The 17,884-nt window shown below is 40.0% G+C and overlaps 1 pseudogene; it reads right to left on the bottom strand.

The window, feature by feature from the left end:
• Positions 1 to 17,884, bottom strand: part of LOC119508421 — a 37,734-nt pseudogene that overhangs the window by 1,423 nt on the left and 18,427 nt on the right.

The following is a 17,884-nucleotide window of genomic DNA, read 5'->3' on the forward strand; positions in this document are numbered from 1 at the left end:
TGCTTGGCTTTTTAAGGAAAAAACGTATTTTTGTATTTTTGCTTTTTTTAAAAAACGGCAAGACAAGAAAACTTACACTTACAGGGTACCCATTCTTTGTTAGCCTTTGTATTAAGCAAATTTAGGCTTATTAGGCCATTTAAAAGGCTCAGATGCCCAGCAGGCTACAGAAGGTGAGATGCCAGCTGGGTGACATCTGGTCCCAGCTCTGTGAGGATGGCGTTCAGGGCATCAAAAATACTTGTGCTGAACAGCCCTGCCAGAGCAGGCAGCTCCCTGCCATCTGCCTAGTGAAAAGTTCCAGGATGGCAGTGAGAGAATGATTAATCCCTGGCATTCCCACTGTGTTCTTCTCTCTGTCAGCTCCTTCTAAGTTAGGCAACTTATCTTCTTTTCTTTTACCTTGTAGAAGAAAATAAAATACCCTCAGCTTGCTCATTCATTAAACAAACATTTATTAAGCACCTATTATATGCCAAGCTGCATCAGTTTGTTTTTCAAACCTACCCCAAACAACAAACCTTCACCATTTCTCACAAATAGTGGTGGCGCAAAGCTGGAAGTGGGCATTTCTGCTTGGGGAGATCAGGGAGGGCTCTCCAAAGAGAAGCACTTGATGGAGGGCTCAGGCATTGGGGTAGAAGTTCATTGGATGAGAAACAAGGAAGGTCATTTGAAGAAAAGGAAACAGCATAGAAAATGTCCAGCAACATGAAACAACAATGCAAGTCTGGGGGATTGTTCCAGAAGCCAGGGTGGCTAGCACAGAGGGTGAAGCAGGGGCATGGCGGAGATGACACAGGAGAGGTTGGCAAGTCAGACCTTGTAGGGTGATAAGCCTTTTTCAAGGGTCTGAATTTTATCCCTTCAGCAATGGGGAGCCAGTGAAGGTTTTTAAGCAAGGGAGTTAACCAATCAAATTTGTTCTTAGAAGGTTGCTCTGGTTATTAATGTGAGAGATTGGTCTGGAACTTGCTGTACAGATGAGTCAGGGAGTAGTGAGGGAGCTGATTAGGACAAGGCAAGCCAAGGGTAGAAGAGGCCCAGACTAAGGCAAAGAGAGTGGAGATGGAGAAAATATTTTTGAGAGCCATTCTGAAGTAGAATTGACAATTGAACGCAAAATGATAGAGAAAGAGAGAGAGAGAGACAAAGAATGACTTCCAGGTTTTGCTCTGGGAAAAAAAATCACCAGGATGGGCAAAACAGGAAGAGGAGAGAAGGGTGTGATGTAACTGTGGTGAATTTGTGGTGCCTCTGCGACATCCTGGAGTGGGTGGTTTGGAGCTCAAAAAGAAAGTTTAAGTCTAGTGAGGTCAGTTTGCAAGCTGTCAGCATATGTAGTGTTTTAGGGATATTAAAAAGAACAGAGATCATAATCATGGATTATCCCAGCTGGCAGAAAAAAAAAGAAAAAAAGAATTTCTTTTTAAAAATGAACAATCATTTTCAAATTCTTTTCTCTTCCCAGCAAAGGGATTATCCAAGGTTTTGTCTCAAGAGCAAAGAAAAGGGTGAAGCAATTCTGCTTTTCACATAAATGTAATGGGTAATTCATGAGACTCTGAAAAATACAGCTGCAGTTTTGCCAATTATTTCCTGTGTCTGTGTAAACAACATCGTATTATCTGAAGCTTTCTCCCCCTTCAAAAAGGTGACTTTGCTCTGCCAATAAGTAGGAGCAGAACAATGTACTCAGTCTTCACATTCCTTCTGGGTAACACCATGTTTTTTTCAGAAGAGTCTTCAGATATTAAATTTAATGCTGTGAACCTTGCTTATTTCTGCACTGAAGAACTGGGTTTGGAACAAGTGGACAAATATAGTCAGCTGTAATTACATATGTCACATTGGTGTAGATGTGGAGGGGGCGGGAGGTAAGTCCTAGCAACAGATTTCTCACCATAGCATTTCCCTGTTTGGAGAATATTTTGTTATTCCAGCAAAAAGAAAAATAAAAAAGTAAGTTTGCCACCAGGTAAATCTGGGGAATACTGGACATTAAATCCCCTCAGAGAATCACAAAAGTAAAGAAGCTGTTTTAACTTTGTCATTATTTTCCCAAATTTATTTGGCCACAGAAACTTCATTTCACATCTTATGAAACACCATAAGGCACTTTGGGAAACACTGTCTCTAGGTCATTCCACATTCTGTGCAATGTTACCAGAACCTCCCATGTGACATTTCTATCAGGGCTAACTTGGGTAATTGTAGAAAGAAGCAGCATATTGTCCCATCCCTGCAGGCCTGGGACAGGATCTCAGTTCTGGGCATTCTCTCCCAACTTAAATGCTGAAAATGAGTGATCAAAACAGCTGTCTCCCCTCCCCCCAAACCTGCTCTGCTCTGGGAGGGATTCCTATTGAAGGGGAAATCCACCATTTCCTGCCCAAGCAGCGCCTCTGGGCCCAAACAAGGTTTTGGAGGATGGGCCTCTGACCTGCTGAATTGGGGGTCTGTCTTTGGGATTTTTCCAGGGCAGAGGAAAAATTCCTTTCAGAAAAGATTCTTTGTCCTTGAATAGTACACCTCTAGGGAAAACCACAAATGAAGACATTGAAATTTTTTAACATTTTTATTCTATTCTGTATATAAAGTCAGTGGTAATTTTTTTTTTTAATCCAGTTCAGGAAAAGTAAAAATATTTTATGATGGCATTTTCTTTTAGATATTACATTGTATTTTAAATCGGGAAAATCAATATTCCTCATCACCAAAGGTTTGCTTTTTTGGCTAAAATGTCAGACACTGTAAGTTTGCATGCACTGTGACTTCTGATTATTTTGTTGCACCTTCAAACTAACTGCATAAGGTGAGACTTGCATTGCTGGAGAAAATATAGTGCTTGAGAAAAATGGGAAGGTAGGAGGGAGCTTGAGGGAATTGGAAGGGCCCTGTAAATTGGCTATGACAAACAAACAAACAAATAAGCAAACAAACCATTCCATTGATCTCAGGACATTCCTAGGTTCTAGAGAAACAGGAAGAGAGAATTGGAGGAAAAGAGCAGTCTGGGTGAACCAGAGAATGGGTTGGAACAGGGGTGGGATGAAATATTATGTGAATAGCTCATTTTGCATTTTCACTCACAAAATATAAAATAGACTGGAACTTTTTTTTTAATGTACCTGTTATTTCTTTGCAAGAAGTTTCGAACACCAATTTGTGAGGATCAACTCCATTTGTGAGAGAGAACGCAGAAGGCAGGTAGCCTTGGATCTGAGGGACACCTTGGATTTTTGGCCTAAATTGTGAGTCCACAGTTTTCTGATCTATCTTTCACTGCTCTGTAAGCTCTTATTTCTCCTTCTGTGTGTTGAAGTTCTCACTTTCCTGGTGTCTGGGTTTATGCAGCTTCTTCTTCTTGAAGTAAGCATCAGTGGGATGTTTTGGGATTTCACACCAAAACACCACTTATGTCAATTTGGGTGGAGGTGGTGGTGACAAATTTCTGGTGTGCCCTACTCAGAGGAACTGAGGACCAGGGGTCCAGTCACAAGTAGCAAGCCACTGCTCAGCTGCTTCGAGAAAACCACTCTCTTGCCTCTGTGGTGACCAGTGACGAAGATCAGAACGGTTCCCAGAGTGAAGCTAGATGGCACCTTTCTCACATGCTGACTGATGGATTCTTTGCTGTGGCTCAACACCTTTCAAGGCACATCTTCAGTATGATAATATCTAGGCATTTTGCAAAGTTTAACTACTCAGGTACCTCCATGTTTGTCATCTCCAATGGGTTTTGTGACAGGAGCAAGAAACTTCCCCCTCTTTTTTCTTTTCAATCCTGGATTTAGCTGCTGAATACTTCCTCTTGTACATGGCCTTCCTGGAATACATTGCAGTTCAGGAATATCGGTCAGTTCCTCTCTGTCTAGAACCGGGTTTCGCCTACAGTGAGGTTTCCCTTTCTTGGGCCTTTTGGCCTTGAGGCTACCCTTCTTAACCTTGCCACTGGCATCAGCGTTCTTGGCTTCAGGTTTCTTCTCTATATTAGCCAGCTTCTCAGCCCTTTTCACCTACCATCTTGCAAGATGGGAAAGAGAACTAAGGACCCAGCTTCTACTGGAACATTCTTATTCCATCACTTCCCCATATGTGTAGTGGAGCCCAAGACTAATCTTTAATCTTTTTTCTTGTGTGTTTGACTTGTTCCTTCAACCTTGTGCACTGCCCTCGGTGCTGCCCTGCAAGCCTACAAGGCTGACCCAAAGCATAGGCGGTCCCAGGTGCAGACTACATACCACTGTGGAGGAAGGAAGGTTGGCTGGAGCTATTCAACTCGGAAAGTGCTTTCTTAAGGCATATAGAACTGTATGGGTTTTACATCAGTTAGGATTGCTTTCATCTACAAGGAGCCAATAAAGTGGCTTAAATAAATCGGAAGCAGTAGGCAGCTGCTGGATTTGGTTTGATATCTCAACAAAGTCAGGCTGATGTCTCTGCAGTTTTTATAGCCTTTCCCTTACAGTCATGAGATGATTCCCTCTGCTCTAAATATTACTTCTTTGTTCAAAGTAAGAATAAGGGGAAGGAAGCTGGTCCAGTGATTTTTTCCCTTTTATCAGAAAGAGAAATGTTTCCCAGAAGCCCCTAACAAGCTTTGACTTAAAACTCAGTGGCCAAAACCACGTGACATGGACATCCCTAGTTTCAAGGGTGGCCAGAGAAGAAAGTGTTGACCTGTTCCAGCCTCTAGAATAGAGGCAACAACCAGAGGATTGAGTAGATCTACTGAGTTAGCCAATGACAAGCATCTGCCACAGGATTACTCTCCACTAATTCTATTATTATTGGATGCTTGTGGATAAATTAGATCAGGAGTCCCAATATGAAGCTAATATGGCCACATCTTGCTCATCATGGTCCCTGCCCTCTTATAGTTGAGGTAATAAGTGAATAATTTATTCATCAAGTGAATAACTTGGTGCCCATTTAAAATAAAGCCTTTTACATTAGTTTAATTTTTTTTTCAGGACCACTCGTGTCTTCCAAAAACCCTTAAGTTTCTTTGGTTTACATCAAAGTCCTAACTAATTTGCTCCCAAGAGGAAACCTACCTCAATAGTAAAGTTGTATATTTCCACAGGGATTTTCCCTAAACTGTTAATGAGTTGCGACTTCCTTACATGTACATGCAGACGAGACTGGTACGCTCCAAGCAGGTAGACAGAATTCGAACCAGATGGTTCAAGGAAAGGAAACTGGATTAGCAGATCATTTCAGACACCTCCGTGTGTTGACTGAAATCCATAAGGGGAATGACAAAACATGTACCTTATTTTCTCAACAAACTGTGCACCATATTGAATGTTAAACATTAAAATGAGAGAGGGATATAGCAAGCTCTGATTTTTCTTTCCTTGTCACTGGAACCATAAGCCTTGTTTTTCCTGATTTATGTATCTAGAGAAAAAACAAAACAAAACAAAACAAAAACTGATGTCTGGTTCACAGATTCATACCACCGAGGGACCCTGTGGTAATCCTGTGGTAACGGCATTTGAATAAATCGGATGTGGCAAGGGCGTGTCTGATTTCCATGAGTTCCTGTATGGAAAGCAAATCCCATTTTGCTTGGTTTTCCAGTTCAAACAATAAACCAGAGGAGGCCCTCATGCCCACCCTTAGGCCAACTTCATTGAAAGGGGGGGGGGGGGGGCTGATGCAAAGTAAAGCACTTTCCAGCACTGAAACGCTCCCCTTGCCCCCGCCCAGTTTAATTAAAGCCCAATTTGGCTGCAAAGTAAACTGGTATTTACAAATCAGGAGAAAATCTGGTTCCAGTAATTAAAGGGATTTTCTAAATCTTGTCCTCCATGTTAGAACAAATGTTTTAATAGTTAATTAAAGACTCCTTAGCCATCCTTTGAAAGAAATTTGAAAAAGAAAAGATTAGGTATCTGCCATAAAGACATAACTGATGACAGGGACTGAAATTTTTTGCTAGACCCTTCAGGAGTCCTACGGTCTACAGTTACCTAAAATACTTTGGGCACAGACTCTTTTCTCTTTTTTTCCTTTTAACAAAAGGAGGTACTTATTTGCCTTTGTGTAGCTTACAGTAGCCTGCAAATTTCACAGCTGTTCCACAAATATAAGCAGCTTGCCCATCACCCACATCCACTGCCTTTCAGTGAGGGTAGGTTGAGAGCGCAGATGTGTTATTCCTTTGGTTTCCCAAGCTATGGCTGGTGCCAAAGAGTCAGACTCATTAGGCAGAGGGCCCTGCTGGGATAGGGAAAAACAACATTCTCCTCGGATAATCTATGAACCTCTCATATTCCAAATGGGTTTAAACAAGTTAGGTTGATCATTTGACCAGCATTTAGCCAGCTCTGTGCTAGATGCTTGGGAGGACACACTGGTGACTACAGCATAAAGAAGGCAAACACGTGCCCAGGTGATGCTAATACAAGGGACACAGACAGGGAGGATATATTGCGAGTCCAAACAGAAGACAAGGTGAGAATGAAGGAAAGGGGGATGGATCCTGCAGGCGAAACTCTCCTGGAGGGGTGAGTTGAGCTGTTCCTTGATAGGCAGGAGAAGCAGGTGTGTCAAGAAAGAGCCAATAGGTCCCTGTAGCTGGAGCAAAGGGCTCCTGGGGGGTGGGGCTGGAAGGAGGGAAAGAAAGCATGAAGGCAGCAAAGGAGGGGCTTTCCCACCAGGCTGAGCGGTTTATTTCATTCTTATAGAAAAAGGTTTGGGGTGATTAGTAGTAACTACAGGGAATGTTGGGGAGAGGGGAGGAAACACTGAGCCAAGAGACGGGTTCAGATGTTCCTGCTCAGCGCTGTAGTAGCGGCACTGGGAAGGTTCTCTAGGGCAGGGTCTCCAAGTAGAAGTACCCACTCCCCTGAGGATATCCAAAGACTTTCCAGAGATACACAGAAGGGATAATTTTAGAAAATCAATTTCTAGATTCTCAACTTCTATATGTCCTGTTTTCTAAAACTGCCCGATAACCTTAATCACGCTATAAAAAGAAAGCCATACCCCTCATCTATCCCACATCTCATGGTGAGCGAGTGATTGATTTACCAAGCTACCTTAAACTGGGGGCTCCCTGTCTTTCCCCATCATGCCGGTTCTTTCTGTTAAGGATGAAGCTTGACTTCTTAGGGGGGAGGTTCTGAATTCAGAAGAGTCAATGCAGTATAGATTGTTGAAATTGATTATTCAAATATTTCTGGCATAGATTACTGAAATTAATTATTCAAAAGTTTCTGGTATAGATTATTGAAATTGATTATTCAAAGGTTTCTGGAATGTTTCCTAGAATTATCAAAAATTTTAGGATAAAACCCATATAAAAAATTCTATTTGAATTCTTTCTGCCTCCAACAGTGTTTTAGTAAGGTACTTAATCTATTTTATCAAATATGTTATAAAATATTTCAGTTACAGTCAGCCCTCATCTTATTTCAAGTTATAATATTTAATATTTTCTAACTCCTATTAACAAAGAGTGAACTTATTTAAATCTGTGATGAAAAATTTTAGATGTTAACTATTTATAAGAGAGTACATAGTTTTTGAAAATTCTTTCAGGCTTACCAAGTAAAGTTTAAAAACCACTGTTTTTAAGAAACACAATTTCCTTGAGGTGTCAATAGGAGTTTGGCAGGGAAAAAATGTGGGTAAGATAGGAGGTTGGTTTCTGTAATGAGTTTGAGAAATGCTGAGTTAAAGTTGAACAGTTGTCGGATCCTTTAATATGCTAGTGGCTATTAGGATTTTCCCAAGATGGGGAATGATAGCATTCACTTTTCCCCAGATTTTAATCACAGGAAAGGGGCAGCACTATGGGGTAACTTGTGGATTTTTATACCTCCCTCCAATAATCTCCATCACTACAATTTTCCCCAACCACCCCACAAACATACACTAAGTACATTATCCAACTTGTGGTGGCTTGGAGCTATGTACCCCTGAAAAACATGTTCTTAATCCATTCCTATGGGTGTGAACCTATTATAACTAGGACCTTCTGAGGAGGTTACTTCAGTTAAGGTGTGGCCCAATCGAATCAGGATGGGTCTTAATCCTATTACTGGAGCCCTAAAAGGGAAGGTAACAGAGAGAGAAAGCCACAGTGGAAGAACTTAGAAGTCAACTGAACCTAGAAGAGAAAGAAGACATGGCCATGTTCAATGCCATGTAATAGAAAAGCCAAGGACCAAGGATGGCCAGCAGCCAGCCCCAGAATAACAGTCTTCTGGGAGAAAGCATTGCTTTGATGATGCCTCGATTTTGGACTTTGCCTAGCCTCTAAACTGTGACCCAATAAACTCCCTTTGTGTAAGCCAACTCATTGTATGGTATTTGTTTTAGCAGCCAGGAAACCAATACACTACTATAAATATGAGATTCAGGCAGTGGTATTCCAGTGCCTGCTCATATGGGATCACACCAGAAATTTGGATATAGTTGGATATGTCTTCCGAGAAAAAGATTCTGGGGTGGTAGTACAAAATGACTGACCATTCCAACGTACATACAAGAGAAGCAGACAATCAAAGCAACCATGAGAATAATTCTAGAAAATATCTACTTACTGCTCTTATAATATCCAGATGTGCAATTTGGATATTTTCCCACTGAATTATATGTAAACTTCCTTCGGTTCTTAACATCATTTTGTGTGAATATAGATAGTCTCTGTTCATTGGCTACTTAAAACATTCTTGATTTGGGACTTATTCATGATATATTCTTCATACCTAGAGGTATGGACCAGAAGTTGAAACAAACCCCATGATAAAGAACTTCTTCCAGTATCAATGAGTGATGCTGTAGGTCAAATCCTATCCCCCATGTGTATTTCACATGGTTTATCTTTCCAACCTAATACAGAATGCTTATGAATATTGTCTTTGTCCTTCTTGAACAAAATTATAAAAGTAGTGGTAAAGAAGTGACCAGAGTTGGAGCAGAAAGGGAATGGGGAGTGTGCCGGTTTGAATGTATTGTGTCCCCCCAAATGCCATTATCTTTCTAGTCTTGTGTGGGGCAGAAGTTTCGGTGCTGGTTGGATTTGCTTGGAATGAGCCCCACCCAGCTGTGGGTGATGATTCTGATGAGATGTTCCCATGGAGGCCTGGCCCCACCCATTCAGGGTGGGCCTTGATCGGTGGAGCTATATAGATGAGCTGACTCTAAGAGAGGAAACTGAGAGCAGCTGTGAGTGATGTTTTGAAGAGGAGCAAGCTTGCTAGAGAGGAACGTCCTGGGAGAAAGCCATTCTGAGGCCAGAGCTTTGGAGCAGATGCCAGCTGCCTTCCTAGCTTGAAGAGGTTTTCCGGACGCCATTGGCCATCCTCCGGTGAAGGTACCCGATTGCTGAGGTGTTACCTTGGATGCTTTGTGGCCTTAAGACTGTAACTGTGTAGCAAAATAAACCCCCGTTTTATAAAAGCCTATCCATCTCTGGTGTTTTGCATTCTGCAGCATTAGCAAACTAGAACAGGGAGTTCATGGTTAATGGGTACAGAGTATCTGTTAAGTGTGGTGGGAAACTTTGGGTTATAGGTGATGGTGATGGTAACACAACATTGCAAATGTAATCAATATCATTGAATTATGTACTTGAAAGTGGTTAAAATGGGATATTTTATGTTGAATATATATTACCACAATAAATTTTTTAAAAAGCAAATTGCATTATTCATGTAACGCCAAAAACACCGCCAATTTAGTTAAGTCTCTGAAAAAAGGATGTGTTTTCAATTCCAAAATTAATCAAATTTCTTGTCTGATATCAATTTAACAAGAAGACCTATTGATTGACTGAATCTTTGACTTTTCAATTGAGTATGTTTGCCTTTGTGTCTCCCGATGACATGTGGCATTGTGCAAAATGGAAAGGCCATCTGGCAAGAACTGCTGTGTTAGATAAGGAAGAATGCTGGGATTCTTATAGCAGTGAAGCTTAATATTGAACTATGTTGAATGCTATAAAAATGAAAGCTTCTCCAACAAAAAATGTCCTTCAGACCCAAGTTTCATATCTCCCTGTCACATCTGTGCTTTCTCTGTGTGATGACGAGTCATTCTGAGTTAGTCTTCCATTGCCCTCAGAGTCCCCAGAGAAAAATGGAAAGGGCAGGGATAATTCTTGTATGGAGGATAAAAACGTATAATTTCAGAAGTGCAATGGGAATCCCTTTTCAAAAGGCAATGCAATCACCTATGAACTTCATTTTATTACAGTGCATCATTTTATTTTGTAATTATATATTTTCTAAACCATCTGTTTCATCTGCTTGACAGACAGCTGCTCAAGAACATAGTCTGTGTACCTTGTTTATCTTCATATCCCCAACAGCCAGAGCAGAGATTGACCCAAAGTAGACACTCACATGAATGTTAAATAAATGAATGAAAAAAAAATGAATGAATGAATGTATTAAAGATTTGAATCCCTGTCTTCTGGATGCAGCAGCCTGGTGAATTCAAGAACCAACCTGACAGTATCTTTTGGTCAAACAGGTTATCATGACCTGTCTGCACAACAGTGTGACAGGCAGCAACTAACATTTCCAGGTCTTAGAAATTTGCTCTTCTCTATATTCTCTGAACAGTTTGGTAAAATTTATAGCCCATTCAATGTTGGAGCTATTCCAAACTTGGTTGAGTTTTTCTGTACTTTGATACTTAACCTCCCTTTTCTCCAGATATTAAATTCTTTATTTCTGATGATGATGACCTTCTTCAACTTTGCATTTCCCCCCTATTTCTCTTCTCTGTCACTTTAAAACACACCAATAGTTTCCCGCCTTTACTGCCCGATACTGTTCAAATTAAATATTTTCTTTGGAGGGGAAAAAAGAACTTTGTTTCCTTTATTTCCTTCCTGTAACTTTTTTCCCCAGGACCTCACAGGTCTAAAAGTTGTCCCTGACCCCTGGACTTACACTGAATTCCCACAACCACTTCCTCAGCAGGTCTGCCTGGCACTATCTCTAAAACATTCCTAGAATTCCTCCTTGCTGAGACAGAAACCCATGTGCACACCTTAATCTCGGCTTGACAGTTCCAATTTTTCCATTTACAGTCCACATAACTCCCTATTGTCTGAAGGTCTACAGATGAAAATCCTGTGTCTGTTCTGCATCCAAGAGGTGCATATTTTACTTCCTTGGTTGTTCTCATCTCCTCTGACATTTTGGGTCTTCTCCAGGCTGGCTTCCATCTTCAAATCTGATATCGGTCTGCAAGTTAGTTCATCTGAGCCAGTGATCACATGTGGAGACTTGAGTTTCAATTCATTTTGTTTTGTTTTGTTTTGATTTCCCCCTGGCTTTGCTACTGACATGATAGAAAGTTGGAGACAAGGTATTCAACTTGAATCTCTTTGTAAGTATAAAGCAGGGATTTAAAGTACTTGGCACAATATAAATAAAAATTTCAAAAAACAAAAAAATAAAGTACTTGGCGTACATTCTACTCTGGAGTAGAATTCAGCTCTAAAGATGAATGAATCTATAGCTATGGTAAACAATTTATTATTACGAATCTCTATTAGCAGTACTATAATTTTACTGATGATGGTAATGGCACTCATAACAATACAAAGAAATACATCAGCAGGCATGGAAACTCAGAAAGGTTCTATTATTATGGTCTTTAAGACTTAAATTATCTGTCCACAGGGCTCCCTCCTTTCTCTAAACCTTTACTGATTTTTAGCGAGCAGCAAACTTCTCGTTTTCCATGAGTTAACTTAGTCCCTGATGAGATTATAAGACTCTTGGAAACCAGGCTCATGTTTCATCTTTCTCCAGGCCTCTCCAGCACCAGCTTTGGGACAGGTCACACAAAGCCCTCAACGATACTTTTTGATCAGTCATATCATTTCATCCTGATGATTCTCTTTATCACAGTGAATAAGGAAGAGATAGTTTATGACTCCTAATGGGACTGCAAAGTTGGAAAATTATTTGATGCCTTTTTTAATATCCTTGGAAAGAGATTGCTCCAAGCACTCCCAAGGCCCTGAACGTGATCCCTAACTTTCTCTGTGCAATCACAGCTGAATTTCTCAACAGATTTCCTTGCCAGTTGTGCATTCTCAGGAGTCAATGCTGAGCAAGAGCCCAATTCACCCATGTTTCCTGGCCACATTCCTCTCCAGCTTCCTCCCATTTGTAAGTCAACTCCTGGAGATGTCACACAAAGCAGAGACAATTGACTTGATAGGCATAATGAAACCTGAGAGAAACTGTGCTTGGGTGGCCCCACCTGCCCACCCCCAGAGCACACACACCACCTAACCCGCCCTGTGGTGCTCGCTTCTCATGTCTCTAAGGCTAAAGGAGAAATTCACATTTATTGAACACCTGCTCTGTGCCAAGGACTCCTCTATCAGATTGCTTTACAAATTGCTTCCTTTTGTGCATGTACGGCTTCCCAAATCTCACCCTCTCTGTCTCTTTCCCTCCTTCTCCATCTCTCCCTCCCTCTCTCTCTGTCTCTCAGTTTCCCTCTTCCTCTCCCTCCATTCCTTACCCTGCTTCCTCTCTCCATCTTCTTTCTTCCTTCTCTTTCTCTGTGGCTCTCCCTTAGGCAGCCTTGGAGAAGTGATATGCTGGTAAAAGTGTAACAACCAGTTTGGGGTATGGGGTTGGGAGCCCTGATAGGTAGCACTTGCCCATTTTCATGGTGTAAGTAGTTCTACCACAGCCGGTTCCAAGTGAAGAATGTGATTTCACTGAATTCGGAGATGAAAAGTGATGGTGTGTGCAGGCTGCTCTAGCAAGCCCGGTGGAGCCGGCTCCAGCCCACATTGGTTTGAGGTAAGGGTAGATAGCTTGGAGGCTCAAAGCTCTTTCCCAAGGTTTCTGTGCAACCAACTCATGAAGAATAAATACAAAATTTGGCTTCACTTTTTTGGCCTCTCAGTTTTAAAATTTCATTTGGCTCTCTTTTATACATGGGGGACCAACTACATATCAGCTCTGCCCCAGGTTGGTTGGAGAAGAAGGTTGCCTCAGCTTGTAAAAAGCATTTTTCTTTGTTTCAAAACATGCAGGGTAGTTTTAATGAAAGGCACTTAACACAAATAAGTGGTACCTTGAAACCATTCATGCAGAGGACTTCCTGACAATGACTGGAAGTGCCGACTAGCCCTTGAGCTAATTATCCTGTAAATTTCCTTCTCTTCCCCAGTGTGGAGGTGAGATCTAATTTGAAAGATTAAAATCTTTGCATGATTACAGGATATGGTAATTGTTAAGCTCTGGAGTTACATGCTCAATAGCTACTAACTAAGCACAAAGAATTACAAGGTGATTTGTGCCTGTAAAAATGAATTCCAAGAATTTTGCTTTTAAAAAAGGCAAGGAAGTCGAGGTGGCAGAATTATAGATGTGCTAAACTGAGCAATTTATTGTGAACTTCAAGAAAAAGGGATTAACAGAGAATCAACAGAGAGACCAAGTGGTGGAATGTCTTCCCTTGAGTTTCTGAAGTTGTGCTAAACTTTATTTTAAACATACAAGAACTGCTCAAGTGGATAAAGTTGTATTAGGACCATTTAGCCTATACTTCAAGAGGGAATCCAAATGTCTGCTAATCTCAAAGTAAATGAACAAACCAAAGTATATTTTCATCTCTCACAGTACAATAAGTCAATGCAATCTTCTTGAACTCAGTGCTACAGCCATGACACAGGATCACCAAAACTACAACAAAAAATAATGGGCAAATAAAACTTTTTAAAAAGAAAGGAAAGAAGAAAGAGAGAGAAAAAATGAAGCCTTTAGTAGTTAGGCTTCCAGCTCCACCACTGTTAGGTTTTGCAGCAACAGTCTTTCTCCACCTTTGGTTGATCACACCAGAGAAGCCATTCATTAAACAAATATGTATTCAGCATCTGATATATACCAGTGTTCTGGTTTGCTAATCCTTCACTGGAGGATGGCCAACAGTGTCCAGAAAAACCTCTGTTAGCTGGGAAGGCACGTGGCTGGCGTCTGTTCCGGGGTTCTGGTTTCAAAATGGCTTTCTCCCACAACGTTCCTCTGTAGGCATCTGCTTGCTCCTGAGTTGCGTTCCCTGTAAGCTGCAGCTCCTCCAAAATGTCACTCTCAGTTGCTCTGAGTTCCTTCTGTCTGTAAACTCCTTTATACAACTCCAGTGAATCAATTAACACCCACCCTGAATGTGCAGGGTAACACCTCCATGGAAATTATCCAATCAAATGTTTCACTCACAGTTGATTGAGTCACATCTCCTTGGAAACACTCAATCAAAGGATTCCAATTTAATCAACACTAATATGTCAGCCTTCACAACATTGCATCAAAGAACATGGTGTTTTGGGGGACATAGTATATCCAAACTGACACAACCAGGTTCCTGGTTTTGACGATGGAGACATGAGAGACCAGGTCTCTGCTGTCATGGAGCTCAGAGTATAGCAGGAAAGAAAGAGTTAAAAATAAGAACTATTTACAAGTTCTGGGAAGAAGAGGGCAGGATGTCAGGGATTGTGTAGCAGGGTCTTATCCTATTCTGGGAGTCAAGCATCTATGAGGATGTGATGCTTGCTCTGAGGTCTTAAGTGGGCATCACTGGCTAGGAGAAGCCTTTTTTCCAGTCAGACAATGCAAAAGGAGGGTCCAAAGTCATTGACTTCTCCAAACTGACCAGGAAGACGCCCACCACAACTTGCTCTTGTGGCTAAGATTTCTTTAATTTTTCTCACTGTAATTTCTGATGTTACTGACAACTGCAGGCATAATTCTAAAGAAGAAGAAATATCAGACACAATGAAACTGGGCTTTTATGTGAACAGGTCACAATGGGTCACTAGAAATTAACACTCTGAATGGGTTGTTCTTGCATCCAGTCTATGAAAGTGTCCAGGAGTCCGGTTTCCAAAGGAAAGAGAGAGGGACACATGGACAGGCCAAGGAAGGGGGACTGGTGGACAGGGACTGAACTAAATTGAGCTCACACGGCACAGGTGAATGGCGGCACTCTGGTGTTTGGTAACGGAGACATTTCAGGCAACCATAAAGGATAATTTAGAATAACACCCTTCCCTTGGGGCGTCACATATGCAAAGTGATAAACATAGCTAGATAATCGTCACTTTTATATCTCATGTTTTATTTTAATGGCTCAGCTTAAGCCATGTCAATATCTAACATTTTTTGGAAAATTCACCCATTTCCCTTAAAGGTAGGATTTTTCATCTGCCACCCAAATAGGAGCCACACCTTTCACTTTTCTCATCATACAGTCACAATCTGTTATTATTGATGGTTTTTTAAATTTATAATTTAAGGAGTAGGTTTGTTTTTTAAAGAAAATTAGACAAGTAGCAAAAAAGGAAATGATCCATAGTTGTATCATATCCAAATAAAACCATAGTTTACATTTGGATGTATTTCTTTTCAGCCTTTGTTTTTAATACATTGTTTCAGGGTTTTGCTTTTTCTTCTTTTTAACATAGCTGATTTAATATTCCACGTACAACTCTCAGTGCTGTTTTATTTTCATTCAACATTCTATTATAAACATTTTCCCATTACAGCATCTCTTTTAAAAAGGTACCATTTAATGATTACACAATCTTCTCTCTTCCATGAGCATTCCATTTAACCTAAAGCTTTTTCAGTAATTGAGATTACTTCCATAGTAAGGATTCTTGGAAGTAGCATAACTTAGAAGATTGCTAAAACTTATAGTCCAAATTTACAGCTTAAAATATTGTACCAATTTATACTCCCACTGGCAATGTATGAAAATACTTGTTCTATTACAACAATGACAGCACTGGACAGTCCCGCTCTCTCTGTCAATCTTTACTAATTTGTTAGGCAAAAAAAAAAAAGTGTATCTTGTCTTAATTTGCATTTCTGTGCGGTTGATCCTTTTCCCATATGTTTTATTAGTCTTATTTCCTCTTTCATGTATTGTCTTTTCATTTTCTTTGTCAATTTTCAATTAGCCCTCTTTGATATTTTGGGGGGAAAACATTTGCTCAGTTTGGCCTTTAACTTTTTTAACATAAAGAAGCTTTAATTTTTTAAATTTTAATTCTGACCAATGACCATAATATAGATAATATAATTTTCATTTGAGATGCTATTTACACAACTCATTTTTATTTCAAATTAACTCAACTACTCTAAGGCTGATTCTATATTATACCTTTTCACAGACCTAATGTCTTATTTATATTCTTACAGGTTGCCTCCTCACTTTAAAAAATGCATACACACACACACACACACACACACACACATACACACACCATGCAAGCAGAGACAAGAAGGGGAGATACAATTAATTTATTCTCTTGTTTCAGTCACCAGTTCAATAAAATATTCAACTAAGTTTATAGGGTCAATTATACATAATATTCTTGTCCACAGAAACACAGAAAATTTAGAATTGAATGTAAAATGGAAATATTTGGCAATGATAATTTTTCATTTAAAAAAAAGCAGGTAGATAGTTTATTTAAAAAAAAAGACTACTTGGAAAGTTTGTATTAATTTCATTGAAAACATTTTCTTAGAATCCTTATTTGCAATTACCTTCAGAGATCATCTCTGAGTCTCCTTAGTTTTTGCCCACGTTGGTCACGATCCTTTTTCCCTTTTAAACTTACTTTGAGAGGGTTCCAATGGTAAAGTTCCTTTCATCTGAAAGACTAGAGAATTGCCGAATTGCTACGATGATATATCCTCAGTCCATATTGCTAAGATACTAAGGGTGAATAAAATGACTTTGGGTAATAAAATGACCTTGGAGTTAGCATAAGGCATCTGAAGGTGCTGACCTCATTGGAGTCCAGGACCATCTGCAAGGCAGTTCAGGAAGGGGCTCCATGAGCACATGACAATCACAACTCGTAGCACTCAATGTGACGTCCTGCTTCTGGAATGAGTATTGAAAAATGCATTTTGAGTTCTTACTCAAACCTCAAATACTCAGAATTGCTTTTCTTGTTGTTTGTCTCCTCCCCAAACACCAGAAAACTAGCATTAAAAATCCAATATTAAATTAGTAAGTCTGCCCTGGATCAGATTTAAGAAGGTTTGTTGCAATTAACTGTGTATACAATTTTGAGCACAGCTTTTTCTGATGAGATGTGAACTAGTCAAGTTGACAAAGGTATAATACCACGATTTAGAATGTTATCAGACTGTGGTTTTTTGAATATAGGATGATGCTTATGTCAATATGCATTTGTTTAAAAATTCCTGAGATGCTCATTTTCTGCAGTGGAATTCACAATGGGATTAATTTTTCATATAAAAAAATGCTCTTGGGTATCTCAGCAACAACAAACTAATATGTTTGATAGGTCAATAATTTTTCACTCTAATCACAAGAAGAAACCCGGTACCTCAGAAAAGTCATCAGGAAAAACATTAAAAGATATGTGCCAGCTGTTTTCTGGCAGCCCATTAAAGAGGGGACAGAAAAAAAAATAAGAAATGTTTCCCATATGTTGGGAAATGAGTGGTAATGGAAAATATTCATAAACAAATGACTACCACTTGTCTGTGTGTTATTCAGGTGTGCAGATAAAACACATCCATCTCCTTACCATCACCTCTTCTGAATGCAAATTACTCTAAGGCTCAAGCAGAGTAATTTCCAGCACCTTGCAATTCCTTATACAGATTAAACCATCATTGGCATCAGTAGTTTTGCCTGCATAAGCACTTTAAGATTAAATTTTAACATCTGAATTTGCATAAGGCATTTGTATGAAATGATTCACATTAGCAGCTTGCCTTTTTGATTTTCAAATTGCCTTGCTATTGTCTTGTATTTTGAATTGGTTTAGAAATCTTCCTTTCTCTCTACTTTCCATTTCCTGGTTCTTGGTCTGACATTCCTCATCATTCCTGTC

Source organism: Choloepus didactylus, chromosome 13 (genome assembly GCF_015220235.1).
Source record: "Choloepus didactylus isolate mChoDid1 chromosome 13, mChoDid1.pri, whole genome shotgun sequence".
NCBI classification, from domain to species: domain Eukaryota; kingdom Metazoa; phylum Chordata; class Mammalia; order Pilosa; family Megalonychidae; genus Choloepus; species Choloepus didactylus.